The sequence below is a fragment of the Cygnus atratus genome, chromosome 2, assembly GCF_013377495.2.
Source record: "Cygnus atratus isolate AKBS03 ecotype Queensland, Australia chromosome 2, CAtr_DNAZoo_HiC_assembly, whole genome shotgun sequence".
In the NCBI taxonomy this organism is placed as follows: Eukaryota; Metazoa; Chordata; class Aves; order Anseriformes; family Anatidae; genus Cygnus; species Cygnus atratus.
Genome location: NC_066363.1, coordinates 119,040,967 through 119,065,940, shown reverse-complemented (window position 1 = coordinate 119,065,940; position 24,974 = coordinate 119,040,967).

The following is a 24,974-nucleotide window of genomic DNA, read 5'->3' as shown; positions in this document are numbered from 1 at the left end:
AAGCTTTGTGTTAGCTTTATTTGAAATAAAATTAGATTTTTTTTTTTTTTTTTTTTCCGGAAGGTGAAAATGCAAATGCCATCTGTGGTTTGACTGCTTATGCAATGAATTGTCTGTAATAGAGTTTTATGATTATTTTAATTTGGGCTATAGCATGTTTTTAGCTTTCAGTGAGTCTCATGTTTGTGATAGCAGCACAGATGTGTGATCAGAGATATAAAATGCCTGCTTCAGAGAGATTTTCTTCTAAACTTTACAGAGGTTTTCCCCATGGGTCTTAGCAACCTGGAGTGTCTGGGCAAAGAGCAGTAATCTGGTACTGTGGCTCCAGGGAAGTAGCACTTCCAGAGAACAGGAACAGGGCCCGAGATGCTGTGCTCTTTAATTTGATCCTTGGGATGTCTCGAGGTGGAGAGTAGGCTCTGTGGGAGGAAAGCTCTCTGAGCACAAATTAAAGCCGTAGAGTAGCTCCAAGACCCAAACACATTGTTTTCCCTCTTATATGTAAGAGCAAATAAGAATGGTAAGATGTCACTTACTAAAAGAAAAAACGCATTCTGGATCCAAAAGAATGGTGTGTGGTGGAAGTTGCATTGCTCAGGCGTCTGAAATCAGAACAGGGAAATATTCCAGAGAACTACCCTGCGTCAGGAACTCTGCTAGATAGATAGACTACTTCTTGACTGATTTTACAAATAAAGAAGCAGTTGTTTAGATTAAATGCAGATATTATATTAAAAAGGGAAACCCTGAGTGGAAGAGTACAAAAATAAATCAATGCAAATTAGGAGCTGCAGAGTTTTATCATGATGACAGAAACAGAGCATGTTATTTGAGGGGTTTGGACCTACACGTTATATAGCAAGAATAAATCTGAGGGATGAGATATGCTATTGTCTTCCAAGGAAGTCATTAAGCTTATAACACAGTTATGTTTGTAAAGTTTATACACATTTTTAGAATGTATAAAAAGATGTGTATACACGATCACAGGAACATGCACATCAGCCCCATATAGTACTTTCAAAAGGTATTGTGAGCAGAAAGTTAGCTACTGCTCTGCTGTGAAATAAGGAGGCATCCATGTGTTTCAACAGTAATTGACTGAAGCTGTCACTGATCTCTTTAACTGGTGATCTGATGCCCCTTGGGATAAATTTCTTCTGGCCAAAGGTAACTGCTATTCTTGTAGCACCATTGTTGATTCAGTTCTCATACTTCGTAGACAGCTGCAGATGCAGCCATAGTTATTTTCTTTTTCTATTTCCTTTAATTTCCTGTGAAAATTTGGTCATTTAAAGCCTAAAAGACCAGCAGCAGAAATAGCCCAACTATCCCATAAGGTTCAGACTAATATGTCTTTCTATTGTGAGATATATATCAGTGGCATTTTATGATTGTTTATTCCCTGCACAGTCTCCCATGGTTTATTGGTCACTATTCGCTCTTTTTTGTCCGAATGTCTACATTATTGTTTTGGAGCCATGAGCACTAATATGGCCTGGTACAATATAAATAGTCTTGTGTAAAAACAAGACTGTTTAATTTGATTCTTCTCTTTCTGTGACATCTGCAAAGCGCAGTTAATCTGGCAAGAAACCCAAGTTAAGAAAAATCTCACTGTCTGTCAGATTGGGATAATGAAAGGCCCAGCACATTCAGCAGAGATGTGCTAATTCATTATTTGTCTAACAAGTGTTTTTCTGCCACTGCAAAACCCTACAAACTGGTTGGGTAGTTGTGTTTAGAAGGTGGTAGTTAATGGGTCATGCTCTACCTGGAGGCTGGTGAGAAGCAGAGTACCACAGGGGTTATCCTGCAGCTTGTCCAATTTTACTTCTTTATCAATGATATGGAGGAACACACTGTGCACCATAACCAGACGTGCAGAGAACACTGAACTGGGGATACCAGTCAATATGCTCAAAAGTAGGGCTGACATCCAGTTTGAGATGGACAGGCTAGAGTGAGCCAACAGTAAACCTATGAAATTCAGTAAGGACAGCTGTGAAGTCATGTCCCTGGGAAGGCAGAAAGGCTGAGAGTGCTGCAGGCTAGGGATGGACTGGCAGGGGAGCAGCTCTGCTGAACAGGCCCCCAGGGCTGCAGCAGACCTCAAGTTGCACATGAGCCCGGTGTGCCTGGGTGGAAAGAAGGCAAATGGCATCCTGGGTGGTGTCAACAGCAGTACAACACATAGGCTGAAGGAAATGATGCTCTCGCTTTGTTCAACACTCATTAGGCCACGTTTAGATACTGCATTGAGTTTTGCGTCCCTCAATTAAAAAAGGACATTGATCAGCTGGAGGGAGTTCAGCAGAAGACCATTGAGATGCTTGGGGGCTGGAGCCAGGCATTTCCCAACAAGGCAGGGCAAGAGGACATGAGACAATAGGTACAGGGTTTTTTTCCTGACTGGATGAAGCCCTGAGCAACCTGGACTGTCCTCATGGCTCAGCCTAGTTCAAGCAGGCAGCTGGACCCCTGCAGGCCCTTCCAACTTGAATTTTCCTGTGTTCCTCTGGACTTTTTTTTTTTTTTTTTCCAGATTAACCTGAGCTGCTTATCATAATGATTAGAAATTTGCATTACTCTCCGTGTCTTGATTTTATATTCCCGTGTCTGAGTTCTCTAGTCTGTGGACTTTGTTTAAAGAGCTCTGTTTTAAAATTATGGTTTCTAGATTAGCAATGATTGCATGCAGCCTACATAGTGAATTTCATTGCTGCAAGCACTTTATAGAATACTTTAAAGATTAAAAAAATAAATATTATGTATTGGTATATGTGGTATCTATGTACACAAAAATTTGACTCTTCAGTCAGAAATGTTTTGTTCATTTAAGCGGCTTAAAACTTACACTTGTTCTTTCTATTACAACTATCTCAGTCAACATTTCCCTTTAAAATTATAATGTGAAAATTTTCACATTGCTTATTATCTTGTTGCTTGTCATCTGCTTCCCTCCAAACTTATTTTGCACTTCCTCAAACAGAAAGTGCAAAGGATGTGCACAAATCCGTTAACAGAAAATGTACAAACCTCTTTTGCCTGCATGAAACGTATTCACTACCATAAAGATCATCTGATATGTTTAATTCATACCTCACATCTCTAATCTGCTCATTTGACTTTGTTGATATACTGTCAATAACACTGGTGCTTGAATAATGAATAATCTGTTCTAGCCACTAGACTGATTTACTGCCTTCACCGTGGGTTTTGAAAAGTGTCATGTCATTCAGGTGGTGCTAAAAGTGAATGATGTGGTGTGATGAAGCAAAATGGTAAATATTGCCTTTAGCAAATGCCAAAGATATTGGAGCAAATACAATTGCAAAAAGATTCACAAAATGTTTCTCTCTTTCCTGTAAAGTATAATGATAATTCTTCAGCACATTTTTTTTTTTCCCCAAACACTCCACTTCGTTTTATGAATCTTGTTTCTTATGCATTCTCAAGTATGGAGGAGGTCAGGAGTTGTTCCAGGTGCCAGAGCAGAAGTCCCCCTGTGGCCTGTGGAGCAAATACCCAAGCTGCAGCCCGTGGAGGATCCCACGGTGAAGCAGTTCATGAAGGACTGTGTCCTGTGGTATGGATCACAAGCAGGGGAAGAGTGTGAGGAGAAAGGAGCAGCAGAGGTGAAGTGCTAAGGACTGATGGCAGCCCCCATTCCCCATCCCCCTGCACTGCTTGAGGGGAGGAGGTAGGGAGGTTGGAATTGATGGAGTGAAGCTGAGCTTAGGAAGAAGGAGGTGATGGTATTTTTAGTTTTGTCTTTGTTTCTCTCCGTTCTACTCTATTTTAATTGTCAATAGATTAAATTAATTTTCCCCACGTTGAGTCTGTTTTGCCTGCAATAGTAAATGGTGAGTGATATCCCTGTCCTTATCTTGACCTATGAGCTTTTCCATCTTATTTTCTCCTTTTGTTCTACTGAGAAGGGGGAGTGAGAGAGCAGCTAGGTGGGGATCTGGAAGCCAGATGAGGTCAACCCACCACAGATATACGCGGGGTATAAATACCATTTAAAAACCAGTTGGGAGTAGAAGAGAACAACAGATTAAAATTTAGAAAATAAATGTAATTTCGGCCTGGTTCCAAACTAAAGAATTTCTGATCTGACCCGGAATTGAATTAAGACTTCACTTTCTTTTACAATTTTTCAGTCTATCACAAGTGAGATGCTCTTTAGCTCAGCCTCAACTTGTCATTGTAAGGCTGAGGAATATTACTGCCTTCTTGTTAACAAACATGATATCCAGCTGGACTTTTTCAAAGTCACAAACAAGTCGGGACAGATAAAAGTGGAACCTGAGCTCCCGCAGGATTTCATTGCCTCAACAGCAGTGGTGGGACACTGGTGCCAGTTCGTGCTAATCATGGCAAGTAAAGCTACAGTTATCTTCTCACCGCATCTCTCTGATGAATATGTACCCTGTGTGAAGCAGAAATCCTGAAGGTAATGAAACATTTCATCTCTTTTAAAATCTCCATGGTAATGCACATGCACAGGAAGGAGAGCTGTGCAAATGAAACCAAGTCAGAACCAAATATCTTCCCCTTTGCCTTTTCTGTTTCTTCCACGTTCTGCCTGGCAAGCTCCCCACACTGAAAATGCTGCTCTTAAATAAGTGAATTGCAACCATGATAATTCAAGTTAAACATTATTTTCTCAATAATGCAAAAAGTTTTATGGGAAATAAAAGCAGCACAAAACAGCTTTAAAAATTTAAATAAACTTTTATAGTTTTACATGTGCATATTTATGTGTATATGTATGTTTGCATATAATAATCCACTTGCAAACACACATATATACATAGACAGTATTATGTATTTCATAAGAAGTTGTGAGATTCCCTCAGATCAAAAATACTTTATCGAAGTTTTGTCCATTAATAAATATGTTCTAAAAATATTGTCTGCTTGCCAATAAAGTTTAAAAGAACATTTTGATACCAGAATCAAGATTAAAAATACTATTAAAAGAAAAAGAAAAAGTAAAACTTGGATCAGAACCGAGGGCTGTTGAGATGAAACATTTTTTCGTGTTCATTGCAAATATGTATGCACATTACAAGATGCACAACACTGCTGTTGTTTGACTACTCAGCTTTTTATTGTTTGGATTGAATAAGCGCTGAGACAGGTTCTGTGACAAATATTTATTCAAGCATTTGTTTTAATTGAAATTGTTTTTTAAAGATACAAACTGGATTTTTAAATATATTTTAAGGAGAAGTCAGTCTTCGGTTTGGACTTGTGTTTTGAGTCCCAGTGATGTCTCAAGAATAATCCAAATGTGAAGAAAACTGGTTAGCTAGTTCTGGAAACATTTTTGTAGTGATAAGAGCACTGACATTAATACACGTTGTCTTACTGGACAACATTGATGTCTTTCCTGTTTTATGCCAAGAACTTGTGGTTGAAAAAAAATCTGTATTTTAATGTAAGAACAAAGATTATAGCTGTCATTACTGGTGGTAGAGTTTAAAAGCATCAGAAAAAATATCTTAAAGGTCTCATGCTCACTGTCTTGATTTTTTTTTTTTTTTTTACTTGTACAGCTTTGCAGCATTGTTCATTTGTGTAACTCATGCTTGGCAGCATTCAGAAGTAAATGTCACACTTCCATCCCCTGCAGTAGCATGCGGCTAAGGCAGCACAAAGTCCCATGTGTTGCTGGCGGGTGCCTTGCTGGCCATGATGATGGGACATGTACTCCAGAGCATGAAGTCTTCAGCCCGCTTTCAACAGGGGAACAGGTGCTCCTGCCGGCATTACAGACACAGTAAAGGGGCAAGGTTTAAAAGTTGTTGTGTGTTTAAGCCTACCCGTCAACATTTTTTCAGTGTAAGTATAAAACATTGTCATTTTGAGTCCTGGTGGACAACCAGCTGGATGTCAAAGAGCAGTGTGCAGTCTGCTGGTGCTACAGATATTTTGTTTACACGGTTAAAAAGCACAGCTGTGCTATACTAAAGATAAATTGTTTATAGAGTCACAAAAGAGCATTTCTCTGAAGCTCTTGTATCTGCTTGAAAAATTGCAGCCTGACTTCCTTATAGTCCGTCATTTTTCATCGGCTGAGACTGGCAGAAGTGGCAGATGATGGCTGACAATTTTGGATACAATCGGATTTAGTGAAACCAGGACTTAAACCCCTGACATTCTCATAAGAAATACAATGTCTGATAATTAAAACATTTTATTAAATAATGTTGAAAGCTACCTTACACTCACCCTAGATAATAACAGTTGTATGAAAACAGATTGTTTATTATTAGTTTTACAGTCTTTAGAAATTCACCATGTTAGAAAACCTAGGGTAAGCCTTGATCGGGTGAAATAACCTTTTGATCATGTTTCCAAAACCCAGGGACTCCTAGGGTAAACCTTGTTCAGGTGAAATAACCTTCTGATCATGTTTCAGAGTGTGACTCGTCTTATTCAAGCAAAGGACCAGTTAGTGCCACAGTAAAGAAATATTAGCTGGTATGATACATACCCTCTGCTGAAGGAGGTGATGAGCTGTTGAATCTCATTGTACAAGGTATGACAGTGTTACAGCTGTCACAAAAGCAGATGGTAAGGACACTGGAATTACTGAAATATAGCTAAGGGTAAGATTTGGTCTACAAAATGCTTATTCTTGGTCATAAGGAAAAAAAGTAAATAAAAAGAATATAAAATCCTCCTAGCCTTCCAGTTTGTGCTGAGTCTCCAAGGTGAAGATGGTTAAAAAAATGCCTTTTTATTTCTAAATTCATGCACACTCTATCGAGACAGTTATCATGACAATCAATAGTGCTATTTTTGCAGTACCTTATGAACTAGAGTATTCCACATACAGTGAAAGAAGGCAACTCTGTGGAGATATTCGATATCATTTATCTCCTGGTGACAAAAATAATTTTAATTCAAAAGTTCATTTCTTACATTCAACTGTAGATATGTACTGATACACTGGAGAAGTAAAATATTACAGCAATTTCAAAGTTTTTTTTTTTTTTTTCCTCAAGATGAATTTTCAGGGAAAATAAACAGAAACAAGAATGTTAAATTCCACGGGCATGGAAATTTTCTCAGTGATCACAGTCAACTTTAGCAGGTCAGGGACCTTCCTTCATTCTCTCCAGACAGAATATATTCCAGCTGGAGAAGGGGAAAAAATAACTGTCTGTGAAACATCAATGAATTTTTTGTACACTGTAGGACCATAGTCTCCATAGAGCAGTGAATATGCTCTGAACTTTTTATATGTAACACCAGAATCTAACATGTACTGAATGGATGTGGATTTCTCAGGGAGAAAGATTTTCAGTTCTCAAGAATTTTTCTTCCATATTTAAAAATAACTTTAATATCAGGGAAGAGAATAACACTAGGAGTCTGCAGGCATGAAGTACTTGTCTAATCAAATGGTGCAAATCATCTGAACTATGTGATTGATAAAAGTGATTATTAACTTTTTAAAGGAAGCAAGAAATAAAGCACTGGCCTGGTTACAGTGGCTATAGACTAATTTATTCATCAAGACCTAATAGAAATCCCTAAATTTATGAAGCATTTTATTGACCTCCTAGCTACAGAAGTATGGTTCAGTCAAGCATTCTTTGGAGAACAATTTTCTATTCTTTTGGGTGCAGCAACGGTACTTTGTTTTAGAAAAGTTAATGTCATTTATTCTGTTTATAGCCCTGCATATGCTTTGGGTTTTTCTTCAAACTGATTTTATGCTGGGACTGAACTCTTCTCCAAAACACAGCCTTGAAGTGAACTGCATGATTTCATACAAAATCACAGAAAGGCTTGGTTTGGAAGGGCCCTTAAAGATCACCCAGTTCCAACCTTCCTGCCATGGGCAGAGACACCTCCCTCCAGACCAGGCTGCTCAAAGCCCCATCCAGCCTGGCCTTGAGCACCTCCAGGGATGGGGCAACCACAGCTTCTCTGGGCAACCTGTTCATGATTTATTGCTGTAGATTTAAGAAATATAACCTGAAACTTCATGATTTAGTAGCCATCTTCAGCACCATGTCAGCTAACCTCATTGGTGTCTAAACCCACATCTCTCCCACTGGCTGTGGAGGAAATTTAGAGCACTAACTTTGAGTATTTTAACAGCAAATGCTCAGTGCACTGAGAGGGACTCCCAGCCCCAGAGGTGGGCTGCAAGGTCTTTTTGGTGTATAAGCAATTTGCAGCAGTTGTAGTCTATTGCTCTGCATGCATAGAAAGCTCAGAATAAAGAATATTAATTCTGCCACATGCTAAACTTTCTGCTAATGCACACTGATGCTACTATGGATATGGAATATGCTCATGATTCTCCTGTGAATTGGACCATTCAAGCACTTTCCATTGCAGTGGTTGTCTTTCCTGTGGGTACTGAAAACATATATGACCATGAGTCATTACTTGCCACAAGTCTTCTGAGGCACTCCTGATTTATAGGACAGGCCTTGATATTTATATCTCATTCGGAACTGGAAGTTGGGAATTATTTAATTTCTCTCTGCTGGGGAGAGAGGGTGGCTTGGTGACTCTGTGACTCCGTGCTGTACAGAAGTAGCATATGCTAAGAGGAGATAACAAATTTCCTTGCTGCCTGTAATGGCAGGAGGTAGTTATGGATGTTAAATGCTTCTCATCACACTTCTCTTTTAATTGAAAATTTACAGTTTGGAAGAAAGGTCAGCACAGAGTAACTTTGGGAGTTCCTGGCACATAAATGTCAGACGATAGATCTAAAATGTTGGAGACCTTGATTAAGAAAAGCAAACCAAAACAAAACAGTGTGATTAATTCATACTGAGTGGAAATAATATAGCAAATAGCCGGGTTAGGCAGAAGGAAAGCTCCTGTCACCTATGCAGCTGGCTTTAATGTGTCTCTTACCACTAAAAGCAGGAAAAGTAGTTTGTGGGTAGAGAAAAGTATTCTTCATCTTCCTGCTAGCTTCCAATACAGTAATTAGGACAACAATATAACAGATGCCTAACACGAAGGCACCTAGACATAAGGTTTCTTTAAGTCTTGATCGGGCAGCACTGCTTCCCCGTGTCAGGCCCATGGGAATCCCAGCCCTGCCTCAAAGCTGAGAGCTGTGCTCCTGGCCTGTGCATGGGGAGTGGGCTGGGCCCTGACCTGTGCTGCTCTCAGCCAAGGAGGGTCTCTGGGGTCTCCGGTTCTCCAGAAGCCCCTGGTGACCACATCTAGTAGAGCCATGAGCCTTTTCCAAGCTCCTTGATCAGCTACTTGAGAAGAAAATTGTTTGCATCCGAACCATACGAGCCTGATTCAAGGATCAGAAGTGTCCTAAGCTAATTTTAGCAGTTTCCTTTTTGAACAAATTTGCTTTTCTTCACAGCTTAGGCTAAGGACCAGAGTCTGTCACTACAATTTGCTTTGCAAAATATTTCATAGGATTTATTTTATCTGTTTTCTTTCGCATACATTACCCTTTATAAATAATAATTTCAGTGCAAGTTTGCCGTCATTTCTGAGGATTACATCCTTTCCCTTGTGATTTAAGAATGTCCTAAGACTTCTGTCGGTTTTAGAAATGTGTTTATAAAAAAAATCTTCAGTCTACATTAATTTCCATAACTACAAAAAAATCTCTAACTAATCTATGACCTGTTATAGATTACACTTTTAGCTGTGCTGGACAAAGAAAAACCAGTAATCTACTTTTTTTATTTCTTAGTTTCAAATCCTTGTTTCCTGGTTTCCTGTTTCCTACTAAGTTTGAAACTGAATTTTTCCAGACAAAGTATAGATATAATGTAGGTCTTATGCATTATTTTTTTTGTAAAGTATCTTCTTTAAACCTCTCAGAAATTTAATAAAAATAATGTATAATAAATGTAACTAAAATAAATAGATTGTAAGCTTACTCAAAATACTACCAATACTGTCAATGGTAGAAACTTTACAAAGGACGCAAAATTAATTGTTGGACAGAAAACCCATAAATGTTAACGTATTTTAAAAAACAAACAAAAAAAACCACAACACAATGTTGATTACTTGGACCTTAAACAATGAAGCAAGTATAACAATAATTGAACTGAAAGCCATCAGCATAATATGGTCTTCTGAAAATATAAGTAAGATATGGCTTTTTCTTAGAATAGCTAAGTTCGGAGGAAACTTCTGAGTAAGTTCCAAGTTCCAAGTTGTTTGTTGCTTTCTTATCCATTCCAAATCTTTCAGCTATGTAGCTGATCATTGCTTATTCCTAACTGCAGAGAGCAAAAGCGTTCTCATTATTGCACTTCCTTCTCCTTTTAATTAAACTTCTTCCAGGAAAACCAAAACCAAAACCAAAAACATCTGTTTCTAAAACCCTGGTCTTCTCCATATTTTTTAACGTTTATTTTCTCTTTAATTTTGACCTTTTCACAATGAGACAGCACTTCTGTTCCTTCACTGACATTGACTGCCCTTCAATGCCCTTGCCTCATTTTGGTGTGGCTGCAATATGTGAGGAAATGCTCTCTTTCTTCACTACCCACAGATGAGGCCAGAGTACAATAAAATTACTATCTAATATATATTTTATTTTTTATGAACAATCTTATGGTTTTCTTTATTCTGAAACCATATTTTTCAAACAAGTTCTTGTTCTTATTGATCTTCATTGATTACAGGTAACATTTTAACTTCATAAATCTTGGATAATCAATTTATCTTGAACAAGCAGATTCTGTAATTAAACTAGTCCTGGATGGGATAAAACCCCTCGTAAGGTTTTGTTGTCACATATAGGTTTTTTTTTTTTTTTTTTCTTGTGATTTCACCTTCAGGGCTTTTATTCATTCATTTTTTTTTTCCCTCGACAATTCTCCCATTTTCTCTCTCATGTTCAGACGTTCTTCATCTTTTATGGCACCTAACATCATCTCCCTCCTTCTGGCAGATGGAAGCAGTGAATCAACATGTATGTTGCAGACGGTCATTAGTTTGTACCTATCAACAAAATAGATTACCCAGTCATTGCTGGATGGTAATGCTTTTCTTCTGCTGTTGCTACAATCCAAATCTCCAGTGAATTCCACTGTAGGGACCCATTATTCTACGTTACATTCCTCTTGAAATGGGAGAAATTTCTATGCATTTTAACCTCTCTGTCTTCTTTTAATCTCCAACCATATGCAATTGATTAACTGTGAAGATATTCCATGATTGGCGGTGCTGTACTGTTACTTTCCTACATATAGAGTATCTATAATTCAGAAGGTTTTAGAGGGAACTAATTGTTTTCAGGTAAAAATTAATAAAACCAAATGCCAATTTCTACTTGTATCTCTCTCTCTTTCTCTCCTTATGGCTTTAAACCTATTAGTCAATTTTAAACCAGCTTGTCAAAAGAATAATCAGAAATATTTAATAGATGTGAATGAGTTTGGTGTAATTGGATGGTTGGATAGAGAACAGAGCACACATTAGGAGCCCCATATGATAAAGAGGTTGAAGAAGGAGGTTTTAAATAGGACAGGAATTGTTTCAGTGCTACTAGGACAGTTTATTTTATTCAAATATTTATGAGTTTTGAAAGGTCTCTGTGATGACCACTGACTTGGCTTGGTTTAGATTAGTTATCTGGGGCACAGTGTCCTCTTTTATTATTTATATCTGGAAAATAGAAACAGACAGAAGTGATATATGCCTAATTCCTTCCAAAGTGCACTTAAAAATGTACTATATGATGAAGTGTTTAATAAATTTGTGTTTTCTAAATGTTGGTTTGAGCATCGTTTATCTACTTGGAACAGTGCATTTTTGCCAATCCATTACTGCTTCTAAGTCTGTGATAGAGTGGTTCACTGGGAATAACATGTTGATTAACTTCAATATCAACATGTTGCTCTGCATTTTTCTCTAGACTGGGAACGTGTCATCTCTGTAGAACATATATAAACCAGATAGACTATTATGTTGTTTTATCGCTTTGCATTATAGATTAAACATGAAGATTATGTGTGCATTATTACAAAATAAATATTTGTTACATCAACAACTTTTCTGATATTAAAAAATACAACAGGATATCCATCCTTACTCCTCCTTTCAAATATTAAACACTCTATTAAATCAAGTTCATAAACACAATAGGCTTCAAAATTAAAAATGAACATGCTTTCATACTAAATTAATGTTCTTTTCCATAGACAGTTATGTGTGATGGCTAATTTTTGTAGGTTTAATTATAAGCACACAATGTCAGAGTAACTGTCCTTCCATATTCAGATTCTTCTGTTAACAGCAAAGAAGTAATTCATCAAACTCTTGTGAAAACTTACACAAAAGGTTTTCCCCATAAGAGCTAGGTGAAAAACTGTCTAAAATTAAAACAAACAAACAAAACAAACATTCAAAAATTCAGGATGAATTTTTAAGCAAGAATTGAAAAATTCAATTTAGAAATTTTCCATCTTTCATGTATTAAACATTTTCTTTTCTATGTTTTCTAAACCCCATAAATACTGGAAATTACAGGCACTGTCATGATGGTGAAGCAGCCAGTGGATGTTTTTCTGTTGACTGGAAAATAGTAGGAATTTTCCCTCTATTTTCACTTTTGCTTTTATTACCTCAGTTTTATTAGTCCTGTTGGCTACTGGAACTATGTAGCTAGTTTGTGAAATAGTGACTGTTTTCTTCTCTAGGTATCTCAGTGGACCAAAGACTACAGGGTCTTGAGGGGAGGAAAGTGGAAGGGAAAGTCAGAGGCAGGGAAAAAAAAGCCTTCAACCAAGAACAGATTTTCTGCTGTTTTAAAAAAAATCTTTACTCTGTCAATGTCAAAAAGAAGTTAATTTCATGGTGATGGAGGTAAACCAGCAATTTGCCAAGGCATTAGCAAGGAACAAAGGTTTTTCAAAACGATGGTCCTGCCTGGGAAAATTTACTCTCGCTGCTGTAACAATTTCTCTGTACAAGACTACAGAAAAGCAGGTAATCAATGGGGGTAAAAAATGGGGTAACAAAATGACCCCACTGGATTACCAGCTTACTACTGGGAGCACTATTGAGTGCCTGCAGGCTTCAGGGCAGTGAAATCACTAAGAAGCATAGAACTTCAGAAAATCATTTGTTTCAAGTCCAATTTCAATTTTTCTAGAGAGATTTATTTCAAAGCATCCTTTTTATAAACCTATAAAATTTTACTAGAAAGAGATAATTTGCTCATCTGCCTTGCAATGAGGTGGAAAATAAAATAATCTATGGACTTCTGAACTAAAAAAGTAACATGGAAGAAAGCATGAACATAATTATTGAATGTTTTTGCTTGGGAGACATCCTGCTGGACAATGCTTGCAGAAGAAAAGTAGACTGTAAAATGGTTTAATAGAGGAGAGAAAGAGTAAGTGTTTGGTAAAAGGAAATTTGCCAAGACCAGAGAGGAGGAGGTCATGTTAGTCAGACCGGATGTGTATGAGGGTCCGGATCACAGAAGTAACTTGTGCAGGAGTGTAAATTTCCAGATCTTTTCAATGTCACTCAGGAAAAACAGTTACTGTTTTCTACTGTTTTTACTGTACAGGAAAAACAGTAACTGCCTGACAGTTACTCCATCCTTGTGGTCTTTTCTGCCTCTACCTCTCCAATTCACAAAAATTCCTTTTCAGACAGTTTCCAACCCTGACTGAGGCCATTCTGTGACTGTATCCTTTCGTTCTCCAGAAACAGCTCTCAGTTGTGTCTGGACTCATTGAAGCTGTCCTAGTTGTTTCCAGTCCACTTCCAGTTCCTCTGTCCATTTTACTTCACCTAACTCTACGCACCAAATTCTTATTTATGTATTTATTTATTTATTTTTCCCCTACAGAATGGCCTGAGCCCTGGATCTTTGCCCCTTGCTTTTAGTCTGATTTGGAGAGCCTTAAGCTGCTCCAGGCTAGATGGACTAAATCTTCTGAAAGGTCCTGCTTTATGTCCGAATTGTGGAAAATATTGGGGAGATATTATGCAAACCTTTGCATTTTTAACTGGATTTATTCTATATTATGCAATTATTTGTACGCTGAGTGGCCACTGAAAATAAGGAAATGCTAAGAAAAAAATGTTGATGTTGAATAGGTAGGAAAAAGTATGTAAGTGATCATAACTATAATCTTTACTGTTTCTGTTCACAAGCTAAAAATCACACACTATTTTCCTCGACAGTAATCTCTTGAGAGATTATCATTAAAAATCAGATTTTCAATGTAGTTTCTACAGTTATTACTTCTTATTCTAAGTAAACACTGCAGGCAGTCAGCTGCTTATGTGAGCCTCTATCTCTACATCCCATCTCCCCAGCCTGACAGCCCTCCTTCCCTTCCTTCCCCTCAGTTCTTCTCTTCCTGGCTGCCTTGGCACAAGGGCAGGACCTGATATGCTGAGTTCTGCTGCTCATGGCCAGCAGACTCTATGGAGATTTCACCTTCCCAGATCTGACAAGTCTTTTCAAGGCACTACGTGAGATATTCAAAAGCTTTCAACACAGCACCATTTGGGGAAATTTCCACATGAGCTGCATTCTCCCAGCTCAGGGTGATTCCTTCTGAAAATATATGAAGTCTTTTTCTGGTGTCAGTGTCAGAGTGCCTCAGCCAAAAAAAAACAAGGTAAAAACAAACCGCCTAACCTTGTTCTCTGAAGTAGTTAAGTACTTTTTTTTTTCTCTGCTAATTTATCTCAAAATCTTTAAACTGAAGATAGAAAGTTAGCATGAAGAAAAAAATAGAGCTAGTACTGAAAGTTGGTCAGAAAACTGAAGAATAATATCTCAGAGAGGACAATGTTTGGGAGGCTTTATCTGCTGCAGTGGTGACTTTGTAAAAGGTAATTTTAAACAACCTGAAAAAAGCCCTTTGCTGGGGCTGTGGAAGGGACATGAGACTTTCTAATGCCCTGCCTGTCACAGGGGGAAGTTGATAATTTTTCTTCAGAGACTGTTGCTCATGCCTTTTTGTTGGCTGCAGTAGGGCAAGGCTGGTGGGGCACAGATTTGTGCTTATTTTGCTGAACTTGGTGATTCCGTGAAATGGCTTAATTCTGCCAACTAATTTAAACCATAATTTAGGAACCATTTGGAACAATTAGATGTGTCATCCTTTCTTATTTTCAGGTTTTATTCTTTGGTTGCACTGAAAAGATCACAAGGCTAAAACACGTTGAGGATTTGCTATCTCTCGTGTATCAATTCATACTTCCTAAGAGATCCTTTTCAAACTTTGAAGAGGTGTAAAAGCTTAGCAAAAAGCGGGTTTGATAACGTGTAATTCATTTGTCTTCTGGGAAGTAAAATGAAAACTAGAAAGGCAAATGGCATGTTCTTTTTTTTTTTTATAATTGTAATTAATTGTTATTTATGTTTTTCAATTTGAAGTAGAAACGCCTGTACTAATGATCAACTATATACGTGTACTAAGTACATATTTCTATTTGTGGAATTATTTTTTTAAGACTGGTGGCTGAAGCACTGTTAGTTGTTAGCATTGCTACCACTGAGATTCTGAAGTTATTCTCATGCACATTGGTCAATAAATCTTTCTGTCATAAAGTTGCAGAACTGATAAGTCATGGTTTTTATACTAGAAAAATTTCTATTAGTCTGTAGTTTAATACATTGTTCACATAATCCCTTTCATTCTCCGGTGTGGAAAAGAGATGTATTCAGACTATGAAAGTGACAAATTTCCTGAGTATGCAGGTAGTGTGAAATAGAAAGGATAAATATTTCCACAGAGTATTGTGTTAGGCATGTTTTTATTTTCCATCCTTCTTCTTGATCTGGAATCAGAAAAAAAAAATGCACTGTGTAAGGGTCTGTCTTATAAAGCCTTCCTTACAGAGTTAATTCATTATCTCAGACCAAGTCCTACCAACCTCTAGTGGAAATCTTTTGTCAGAGATGGACTGTTTAACTCACAGAGCATTTGCAGGTCTGATAAACCAGTAAGCCAGTGATATTAACATGGGTTAAAAGCTTTAGGAAGAGGAATGACAGGAAAGCCTGCAGAAAAATGAGGCACACAACCAGGTAAAGAAAAGAAGAATTAGACCAAAAAAGAAGGGACTTTACAGCCTGCTTCTGTCCCTCTTACTGACTCCTGTACGTCTGGAAGCACACTGTAACCTTTATGTGTTTTCTCTGTCTTAGAGATGGTGAGTATTTTTAGTTTATCTGCCTCACAGCAGTATTGTGGTGCTTAAGCAGGTTTCTAACACACTGTTTGTGTCAGAATTAATCAGAATGAACAAAATGAAGAAAGTCCCTATAACCAATGGCATTTCCCTTCTTCCTCCACTCAGGACTGGTTCAGACAACTTTGCTGGCAGAACTTATTTAATCTTGTTCAGTCGTGCAGAAAACAAAGCCCACAGGGAAAAAAAAAAAGAGAATATGGGGATTTCAAAATCTTTTGCCTACATGGACAAGTAATTACAATGACAATTGTTTTAGTTATTTTTAGAGAGTACCTCTCTAACTCATTTAGTGCATTGCTGTTAAGCAACCTGGGACAATCACAGAGGAAAAACATCAACTGTCTGTGTATATGGTACATAGGTTCAAAGTGTTGAACCTGGATCCTTTCCTAGAAACACCTGTACAGGAAGAATTATTAACCTGGAAAAGGTTTAGGTTCTTACCTATGCTTTAAAGTGACAAAATCTGTGAAAGAATAATGCTAAATAATACTGGCCTCCAATTAGTTGAAATAAATTGCTGAAGAAACAGTCTCTGTAGAAAGCCCATGTTTTATAGATAAGATTACTATTTTGCCTGATTATGACCATGTTACCTTAGGTACACAGAAATGTCTGGGTTATCATAGCTCATCATTAAGTAGTTATTGCATTCCCTTACGATTACTTCCTTTAGATACAGGTGCTTGGTATAACATGCTAACCTGCGGTTTAAACTAGCAGCTGAAACGTAGGAATTACAGGGACAGCAGGACCCAGGAAAACCAGCAGTTTGAATGAAGGGTTAACAAGCCAAGGCAACCATGGGCACGTAGGGGGTCAGCTGGAACACGCCACAAGCCTTCAGATTAATCACAGTGCTGAGGGACTGTAGGCTTTTTGAGCCAAACTGCCAGCTGGTAATTGCACAGGAAAGGCTTATCAGAGCAGAGTTACTAAGAAGCTTCCATGGCAACATCTGCAAAAGAAAACCTTCACCTGCAACCCAGCATGTGCGTGTAAAGCACTTCCAAGTATGCCAAATCAATCTGGCCATGGGGCTGCGCTAAGCACGAGGGATGACCATGAACTCTGAAGATCCCGGGCTATTTTTGAAGCAATAGACATGTGAAGAAACAGAAAATCTAATTATAAGAACTGTTTATCACCTTTTTTTTCCCCCAAGACACTTATGGGAAGTCAGGAATGTAATTCTTTGCTGCAGACTTAGGTTTGTAATAAATTTTTTTTCCCCAGCAGAAACAAAGGTACAAGGACAGAAGCCTATGCCTGAATATTTCTACTTTCAAATGGTTCATTCTTGGTTTTGTCCAGACCATATACAAAATTTAGAGTGTCACTTCTCCCATAGAAAAATGGCTCTTCACTCTTCTTTCATCCTGTTCTGTTCCCAAAAGCTGGTCCTGTAGTTTTCAGGCCAATTGTTATTTCAAATAATGGAGGAAAAGTTAATGATAAGAGCGAGCCTTCATTTTTCTGAAGAGTAGAAGGGAGAACACCTCATTCTGATTCTTGGTATTCAACAGACCTGTCTGTGAAACTCAGACCCTTGTTTCCTTGGAAGCAGGATTCATCCCTGTGATCATCTAAGACAGGCTCTAAAATGCTGTTTTGAGATGCTGTGTGTAAGAAGGGATTTCTGAAACAATATTGTGTGGGTCACTGACATGCAACACTAGAAGGATACAGATTTTGTAATGCTTCAAGACTCTACAGAAGATTTTTGGGAAGTCACTTGGTTCACCCCTTGCTTCAGGTCCTTATTTGTAACAGAAGGACTCTCTAAAGCAGGGGGGTTATGAGGAGAAGAGGGTGGCAAAGCGGGAGGGGAGCTGGGGGTGGTGGCCCCCCGCCCTCCATCGTAAGGGGGTTGAGGGTAAAAGTGAGGGGAAATGGAAACGGGGTGCGGTTGGGCCTCAGGATGCAGGACCTATCCCTCCTGCCAGGAATAAACATCCCAGAAGATGAAAGGGTGCTGTCGTGAGGTGTTGGGACTAGAGGGAATGGCCTCAAGTTGTTCCAGGGGAGGTTTAGGTTGGAAATCAGGAGCCATTTCTTCTCAGAAAGAGCAGTCAGGCATTGGAACGGGTTGTCCAGGAAGGTGGTGGAGTCACCATCCCTGGAGGTGTTCAAGGAAAGGTTGGACATGGTGCTTAAGGACATGGGTTAGCGGGTGACATTGGTGGTAGGGGAATGGTTGGACCAGATGATCTTGAAGGTCTTTTTCAACCTTAATTTTTCTATAATTCTATGATTCTATACTACGCTCACCTGACTATGCCAGTACTGCAGGACATTGGTTGTCGATAGGCAGTTTTTCTTTCTGACTTTTAGCCTCTTACATAGCAATTTTAACATCATAAATAATAAACCAATTTTGCTAGCGGGCCCAAGATTGTGTCTGAATTTACCATTGACTACTAAGAGAATAAATTTAATTGGAATACTTTTTGAGAGTTTTTTAATTCTTTATGAGTGTAAGAGGTAGACTAAGTACTCTATAAGCATCATGTGTTTTTAAACTATACAACATGCCATAAGCACCTAGAAAAATTCAAGGTAAATATCATTCAAAAACTATAGTCAGCACTTCAAATTTGAATGATTTAAATGAGATCATAATTTTAATGTCATTTCATAATTTTGGTTCCTACGGAGGAAAAAATCTTTTGTATTCTGAAGTGAGGAGGGGACAGAAATGTGGGTAAGAATAAATAAATGCAAATAAGGTCAGGCTCACCTAGATGGACTGATACTCTAGTGGATAGATAGAACGTGGACAACAGGTGGGAGAGCAAGAAAGTCAATATATTTGCTTGGTACAAGGAGCTAAGCTCAGCTTTCTACATGCCTAGCAAGAGTTTTATCTACTATACTAGAGAACTACCTGTCATTTTCTGAATATTTGTTTATCCACAATGGACTAGCACCAAGAGGAAATGCTAAAGCCTAAAGACATTGCTTCTGTAATGCTAACCATGACCTAATTTACCAGCCTCAGCTGCTGTCCCTGTATGTGTATATATGTTTCTGTCTTCCATCTTCAACAGTAATATTGTCATTGAGATAGACGGTTCCTTCAACATTTGTGTTCAAGAAACTCCAACAGGCTATTAACAGATGTTGAACTCTTCTTACTGAAGGAAAAGCTAGGACACAAGGTATGGTCTTTGCCAGCTGATGCAGGACAGGCTCTGGGAATTTGTTGGCTTATTTTGCAGTTACTTAGACCCATTGGGTGACACGCCTGTAAAAAAAAAATTTATGTTCTAGTTAATTGTAAGTAAATTTTAGGAGCAACACTGGTTATAGTTATAGTTATGGTGCAGATTTTTCTGAGGAACAGTGTGTATCCTTATATTGTCCTTCTCATAGCAAGCAGGTTGCTGGGCTCATTCTCTGTAAGGTGAATATTTCTTAGAAGGATTTCTGTCATAGGATGCAAATGAGCCAAAAAGTTACATGTTGTGAGGATCATTACAGGCTGTATTCATGTCTAATGATTTCTAAGTTAATGGATGATTATTTTGTGTCATACGAAATAAGCACTTCTCTGTGGTTTCATACCTTCTTCTTTAATAGCCTATGTGGATAAAAACCAGATTGCTCCAGCAAAAACAGGTGGCTATGTAAAATGCCTGACTGGTGTATTGGGTTTATGTGGCTGGGTTTTGGTAGCAGGAGGCTGCAGGGGTGGCCTCTGTGAAAAGAATCCAGAAGCTGCCCCGTGTCAGATAAGGGCCAGTTCCAGCCAGTTCCAAAGGGACCTGCTGCTGGCCAGAGCCGAGCCAATAAGTGATGTTGTTGGCACCTCTGGGAGGGCAGATTTAAGAAAGAGAAAAAAAACTGCTGCACACAGCATGTGGGAGAGAGAGGAGTGAGAACCAGCCCTGCAGCCCCCAAGTCAGTGCAGCAGGAGGGCAGGAGGTGCTCCAGGCAGGCAGCAGCAGTTCCCCTGCTGCCTGTGGAGAGGCCCCTGGTGGAGCAGGCTGTCCCCCTGCAGCCCGCGGTGTTGCAGTTTTCTGTGTTATACCTCTACTGAGAAATTTCTCTTCTCCACCCCCATACCCCCTCCAACTCCCCCCCCACCCCCCTTGTCCGTGTCTTTTACAAATGAGCTTTTTAGCCTGGTACCTTTCAGTCCATGACCAGTGTTACTGGATTTAGTGGCACTATGCACACTGATTAATGAGAACACAATTGGGCTTTCATACTTTATGGGACCCATTTAGTACCCTTCAAAGTAAACCGTGAGTTTTCCAGCCTGGCAACCAACTGGGCTGTAAGCAATTGATCACAGACACATTTCCTTCTCTCATCATTTGTTTAAGCAAATGTCTCACACGTCGCACTTCCATATGCTGCAAAACATTGGCACGAGTTTTCAGATTCATTTCCACACTTAGTAATTACGATTTAGTAACAGCACCAAACAATGCACGTTTGTGCATTTTTTTTTGGTGACTTAGTCTGCACGAACTTTTAGTCTTTATGTCCTAAGAAATGCGGTCATTTCACGCTAATGGCTGCAGATGAAAGTACATGACTTTCTGCTGCTCGATGCCACTGGGTAATAATAGTAATAATAGTATAATAATACATTGATGGGGGACAAACCGAAGACCCGTATTCATAATGCTGGGAGAGGGGCAGCACCACGAAAGGACTCTGGCCCCTGGCTGCCCGCTGCAGAAGTGCGTCCGGGTCCAGGACCGGGTCCTTGTCCAGGACCGGGTCCGGGTGGGCAGCAGGGCTGCCATCGGGTTTGCTCGGTGGCCCCACGTCAGGGCACCGACACCCTCTGCTGTTGCTTCGGAAAATAGCTCTCAGCATGGGTACTGGCGGCTGGTTACCTGTACAGCTTGTCGCTGTACATATATATTTAAGTAATCCCACTTTCTCTTTATTCCAGCTCCTGTGCTAAGCTTTGCCCTCCGTGCCTGATTTTTCTTGATACCCTTCACTCTCAGCACCACCGTTCCTATACTATTCACTCCTATGGCTCAAGTGGGATCTCTGCATTATCAAGTGAGCGATGAATAGATTCGATAACTGGGGAAAGGGAAAGGGGGAATGACGTCCTGGAGTTGGCAGACACCGGCTTAGTCAGCCAGTGCAGGCACAACGCCTTATTCAGAGAGCTAAATTCACCTCTCTTATATCACTGTTTAAGCAATTGATTATGTCTAAATGAAGGTGCCAAAAGCAGCAGTCAAAGGAATTGGAAGGGGGAATGTTTAGGGGTTGTCCATGTAAAATTTGCTTTTCTTCAGCTGTGTCATTTGCTTTCAGTCCAAGTCTGACTTCTGCTAGGCATTTGAAAAAGTGAAGAACAAACAATTCTAGCTCTGAAGAAAAGTGGATTAGGATTTGGATATCATTGGCATGTAATTGACACATAGTTCTTACCTCTGGAAAAAAGGATCCTTTCTTTTCTTGTCAAAAAGGTAAAGAGAAGTCTGAGCCCTTTGGGGAGAAGCCCGTACTTTACTTATCCCACACAATCCACTGGGATCATCCCCCCAAACACCAGCCTAATCTTAAACTGATTCTTATTTATTCCCGTAAAATTTATCCACAGCATGAACAGCTTCTGGTGCCTCAGAGCTGAAGTTCGGGCTGTGTTAACCGACCCCCATTCCCTTCCCCGAGCGGTGTGCCAGCTACCGGCAGCCCTGTGCTCCCATGTGCTGGGAAGCCAACTTACTATGGAAGACGATTAACATAGTGCTCTGCAGGAGGTGCAGTGGCAAATAATCATTAGTAAACAATAATTAGAGAGACTTTAAGAATCGGCTTTTTGATTTTATTTTATGATTTTATTTTATTTTATTTTATTTTAGGTAAGAACAGGATGACAGATGCTCGAGGAATACTACAGTTTTCTCTGAAAAAGGGAGGCACTAGGAATGGTTCTCCAGCTCATGCTCAGCTGTTCTCAGCATGCTCGCATCTCCTCCAGTAGCCACAGCTGCAGCCTGCTCCAGGAAATTGGGCAGAAGGAAAACTTCCAGCTGGGGACCCCGATTAAGCAAAGTGCAGGGAAGATGGCAAAGTGGCCACCTGCTTTGACAATGCTGCCTCTGCAGCCGGGGTGACAGCAGAGCGTAGCAAGCGGCTTCTATCATTACGACTTGCAGAAGTCCTTAATCCCAGCCAGTCACCTCCTCGCTGCCAGTGAACTCCTGCCTGTACACCACCCTTCGTTTCCTAAGTCCTGGGGTCAGAAATATGCCAACATCTGCCCAGTGCCTCCCTGCGGCTGGCAGTTTGGGGGTGGCTGGTCTCTAACCCTGCCCACATGGACTTTTCCGTGGAAGATGGAGGTGTCTGGGGACAGGCCACAGAGGTTCTTCCTGTGCTCAGAGTTTCATTGTGTTGGTTTCTGAAGTTGAAAATAGAGAAGTATACTAATAATTTATTTTAAAATGAACACTAACTTCTGCCATTTTCAAGTGTAAAACAAATTACAAGTCGTATGTTGAACATTCACAGTCTGCTATGACTAAAATGTACGTACAAAAGCTGTTTAGGAAGGAGTATTACATATACTTTCCTTCCTCTCTTTTCCCCCTTTCTCTGCCTTGCTGGTCTTTGAAGAGGATGATATGTCACATTTCCTGAAGCCGTGTTCACACAGCCAGCCCGCATTTCTGGATACACAGACACAGGAGAACTTTGTTTCCCTGGCAACTGAAAGCACAGAAAAGCTCTTCCAGTATCTCCTCCCTTTATTTGGGCTCACCATTATTGTATCCTTTGGTCAATCAGGTAGTAAAAACAATTATGGACTAAAAAAAGCATTTCGATAGCCAGCTGCACTTAACTCGTCTTGCCTCCCTCACAATTTCTAGAATAAAAGAGACCTCTGCACATGATCCTGTACCAAAGTGTCTGGCTTCAAGGACTGGACTTCAAGGTCTTCCCTGTTCCAAAAATTTAACTTAAACCTAGAAAGTGGCACAGTCTTCAGGCAAGCAATGTTGGAAACTCAGCAGCTTTCACACAGCACCCAGAACCTGCGAGCTGCTGCGGCACCGCGAGTCGTGCCGGTGATTCAGTACACTTCGTTCTTACCTCTGAGTCAGGGCTGAATTAATGTCCCAGTGCGTTATTGCGATTTTGAAGCACAGTGCTGATGGTGGCAGCTCTTTAGTTTAGATTTTGGCAATTAAAAAAAAAAAAAAAAGACAATATGGAAGCCTTCCCACCTGCTATTGTTAAATATCGCATATATCCCTCCCCCACTGCTACTGTGAAATATCACATAGCTCCCTTCCCCCATGTTCTTTATTCATTCAGAGAATTTCACAAGGATTACAAAAGAAAACACTTTACAGTTACAAGATTCCCAGTTTATGGGTTTCCTTACACTTAAATGTAGCAATATTGTGTAGTTTACCTGTGAATGATGCAGAAAGCCTGGGGAAAAAAAAAAAAAACAAAAAACACATTGCTGGGTAAATACATGTGTATTTTACTGTATAGCTATCAGACAGATGGATGTGGCATTTCTGTACCATAGAGGGCTGGGATTCGCATTTTAAATCATGATTCTTAAATATAGAATTTTGTACTTAGTTTTACATTTTTAATGCAAAAGTTTTGCATTTAATGCAAAGTTTTTGCATTTAATGCAAAACAAGTCCAGGTGATTTCTCTTGTGTCTCCTAAATTCCAGTGAGGTGAATACTGAATCTATAATATTATAGTGAAAAAAAATGAGGGTGCATAAGCCACAGATTTACAACTTTGGTGCAAGAGGCAGGTTATAGCTAAATGGTTGAGAGTGTGATCTTATGCCCCTTTTTCAAAAAAAAAAAAAGATAAAATAAATATTTCCTTGCTTTCCCCTGAAAGCACAAGGCCTTTTGTCTAACAAGCTCCATCGGGGGGCTTCAGGCAGAAGTGTTGGTGTGTAGACAGGTTAGATCTGCAAACTCCTTTGTCTTCCCCTGTGACTTCAGGGCATGTGTCCTGTGCAGCTTTAAGGTACACTTGCTCCATTAAGGGTCAGTGACCACAGCTGTTAGCACATCTTTTTTGTGCTACCTCTAAGATGACTGAAGAATTTCAGCACAGAATTTAACTAGGGAAAGAGTAGCTCACTGTCCAACCACTGATGCTTGAAAAATCTTTGAGTCTGCTGTTACTTAATCTTACTGATTTCTTCACACCATCTGTGCCTGAGATTTATGCAGAGCAATAACAAACTTTTCTTCCTCTTATAGATGTTTCTTATCCAATTGTAGCAATTGCAGAATGACAAACTGTTGCTTCTTCCTCCGTATCACCAGCCTAACCCTTATAATCCATTTTATTGATTATTTTGCTGCTGCCTATGCTCACATTTAAGGTACAATCCAAATAAAACAATTGTTTTTAAGAGACAGATTATCAATGAATGCTAAAATATTGCTATCTTTTGGCTTTCTTGTATTTTTTTAATTCCAGAATGTGGAGAAGTCCAGTGAAGATGTTCACAAGAAGTTAAAAATTGCCAAATAAATGTATGTAGGAGAAGAAGCAGTGGTAGTAATTCCTTTTGGTGTATTTGCATGGGCCCGTGGATTACAGAGGGAAAAAATGAGGGGTGGAGGGCGAGAGCATTTTATCTTAGGATCTCAGTTTTTCTTCCTAGAAATGATGATTATTGTCAAAGGCCTGTGTTTCTCCTTCAAAATGTATTTGGTTTGGGGGTGTTTCTGCTCTGTGTTTGCTGTTTTGCACTTTTTGACATCTCCATTAAAGGTGAAACTTTCAGA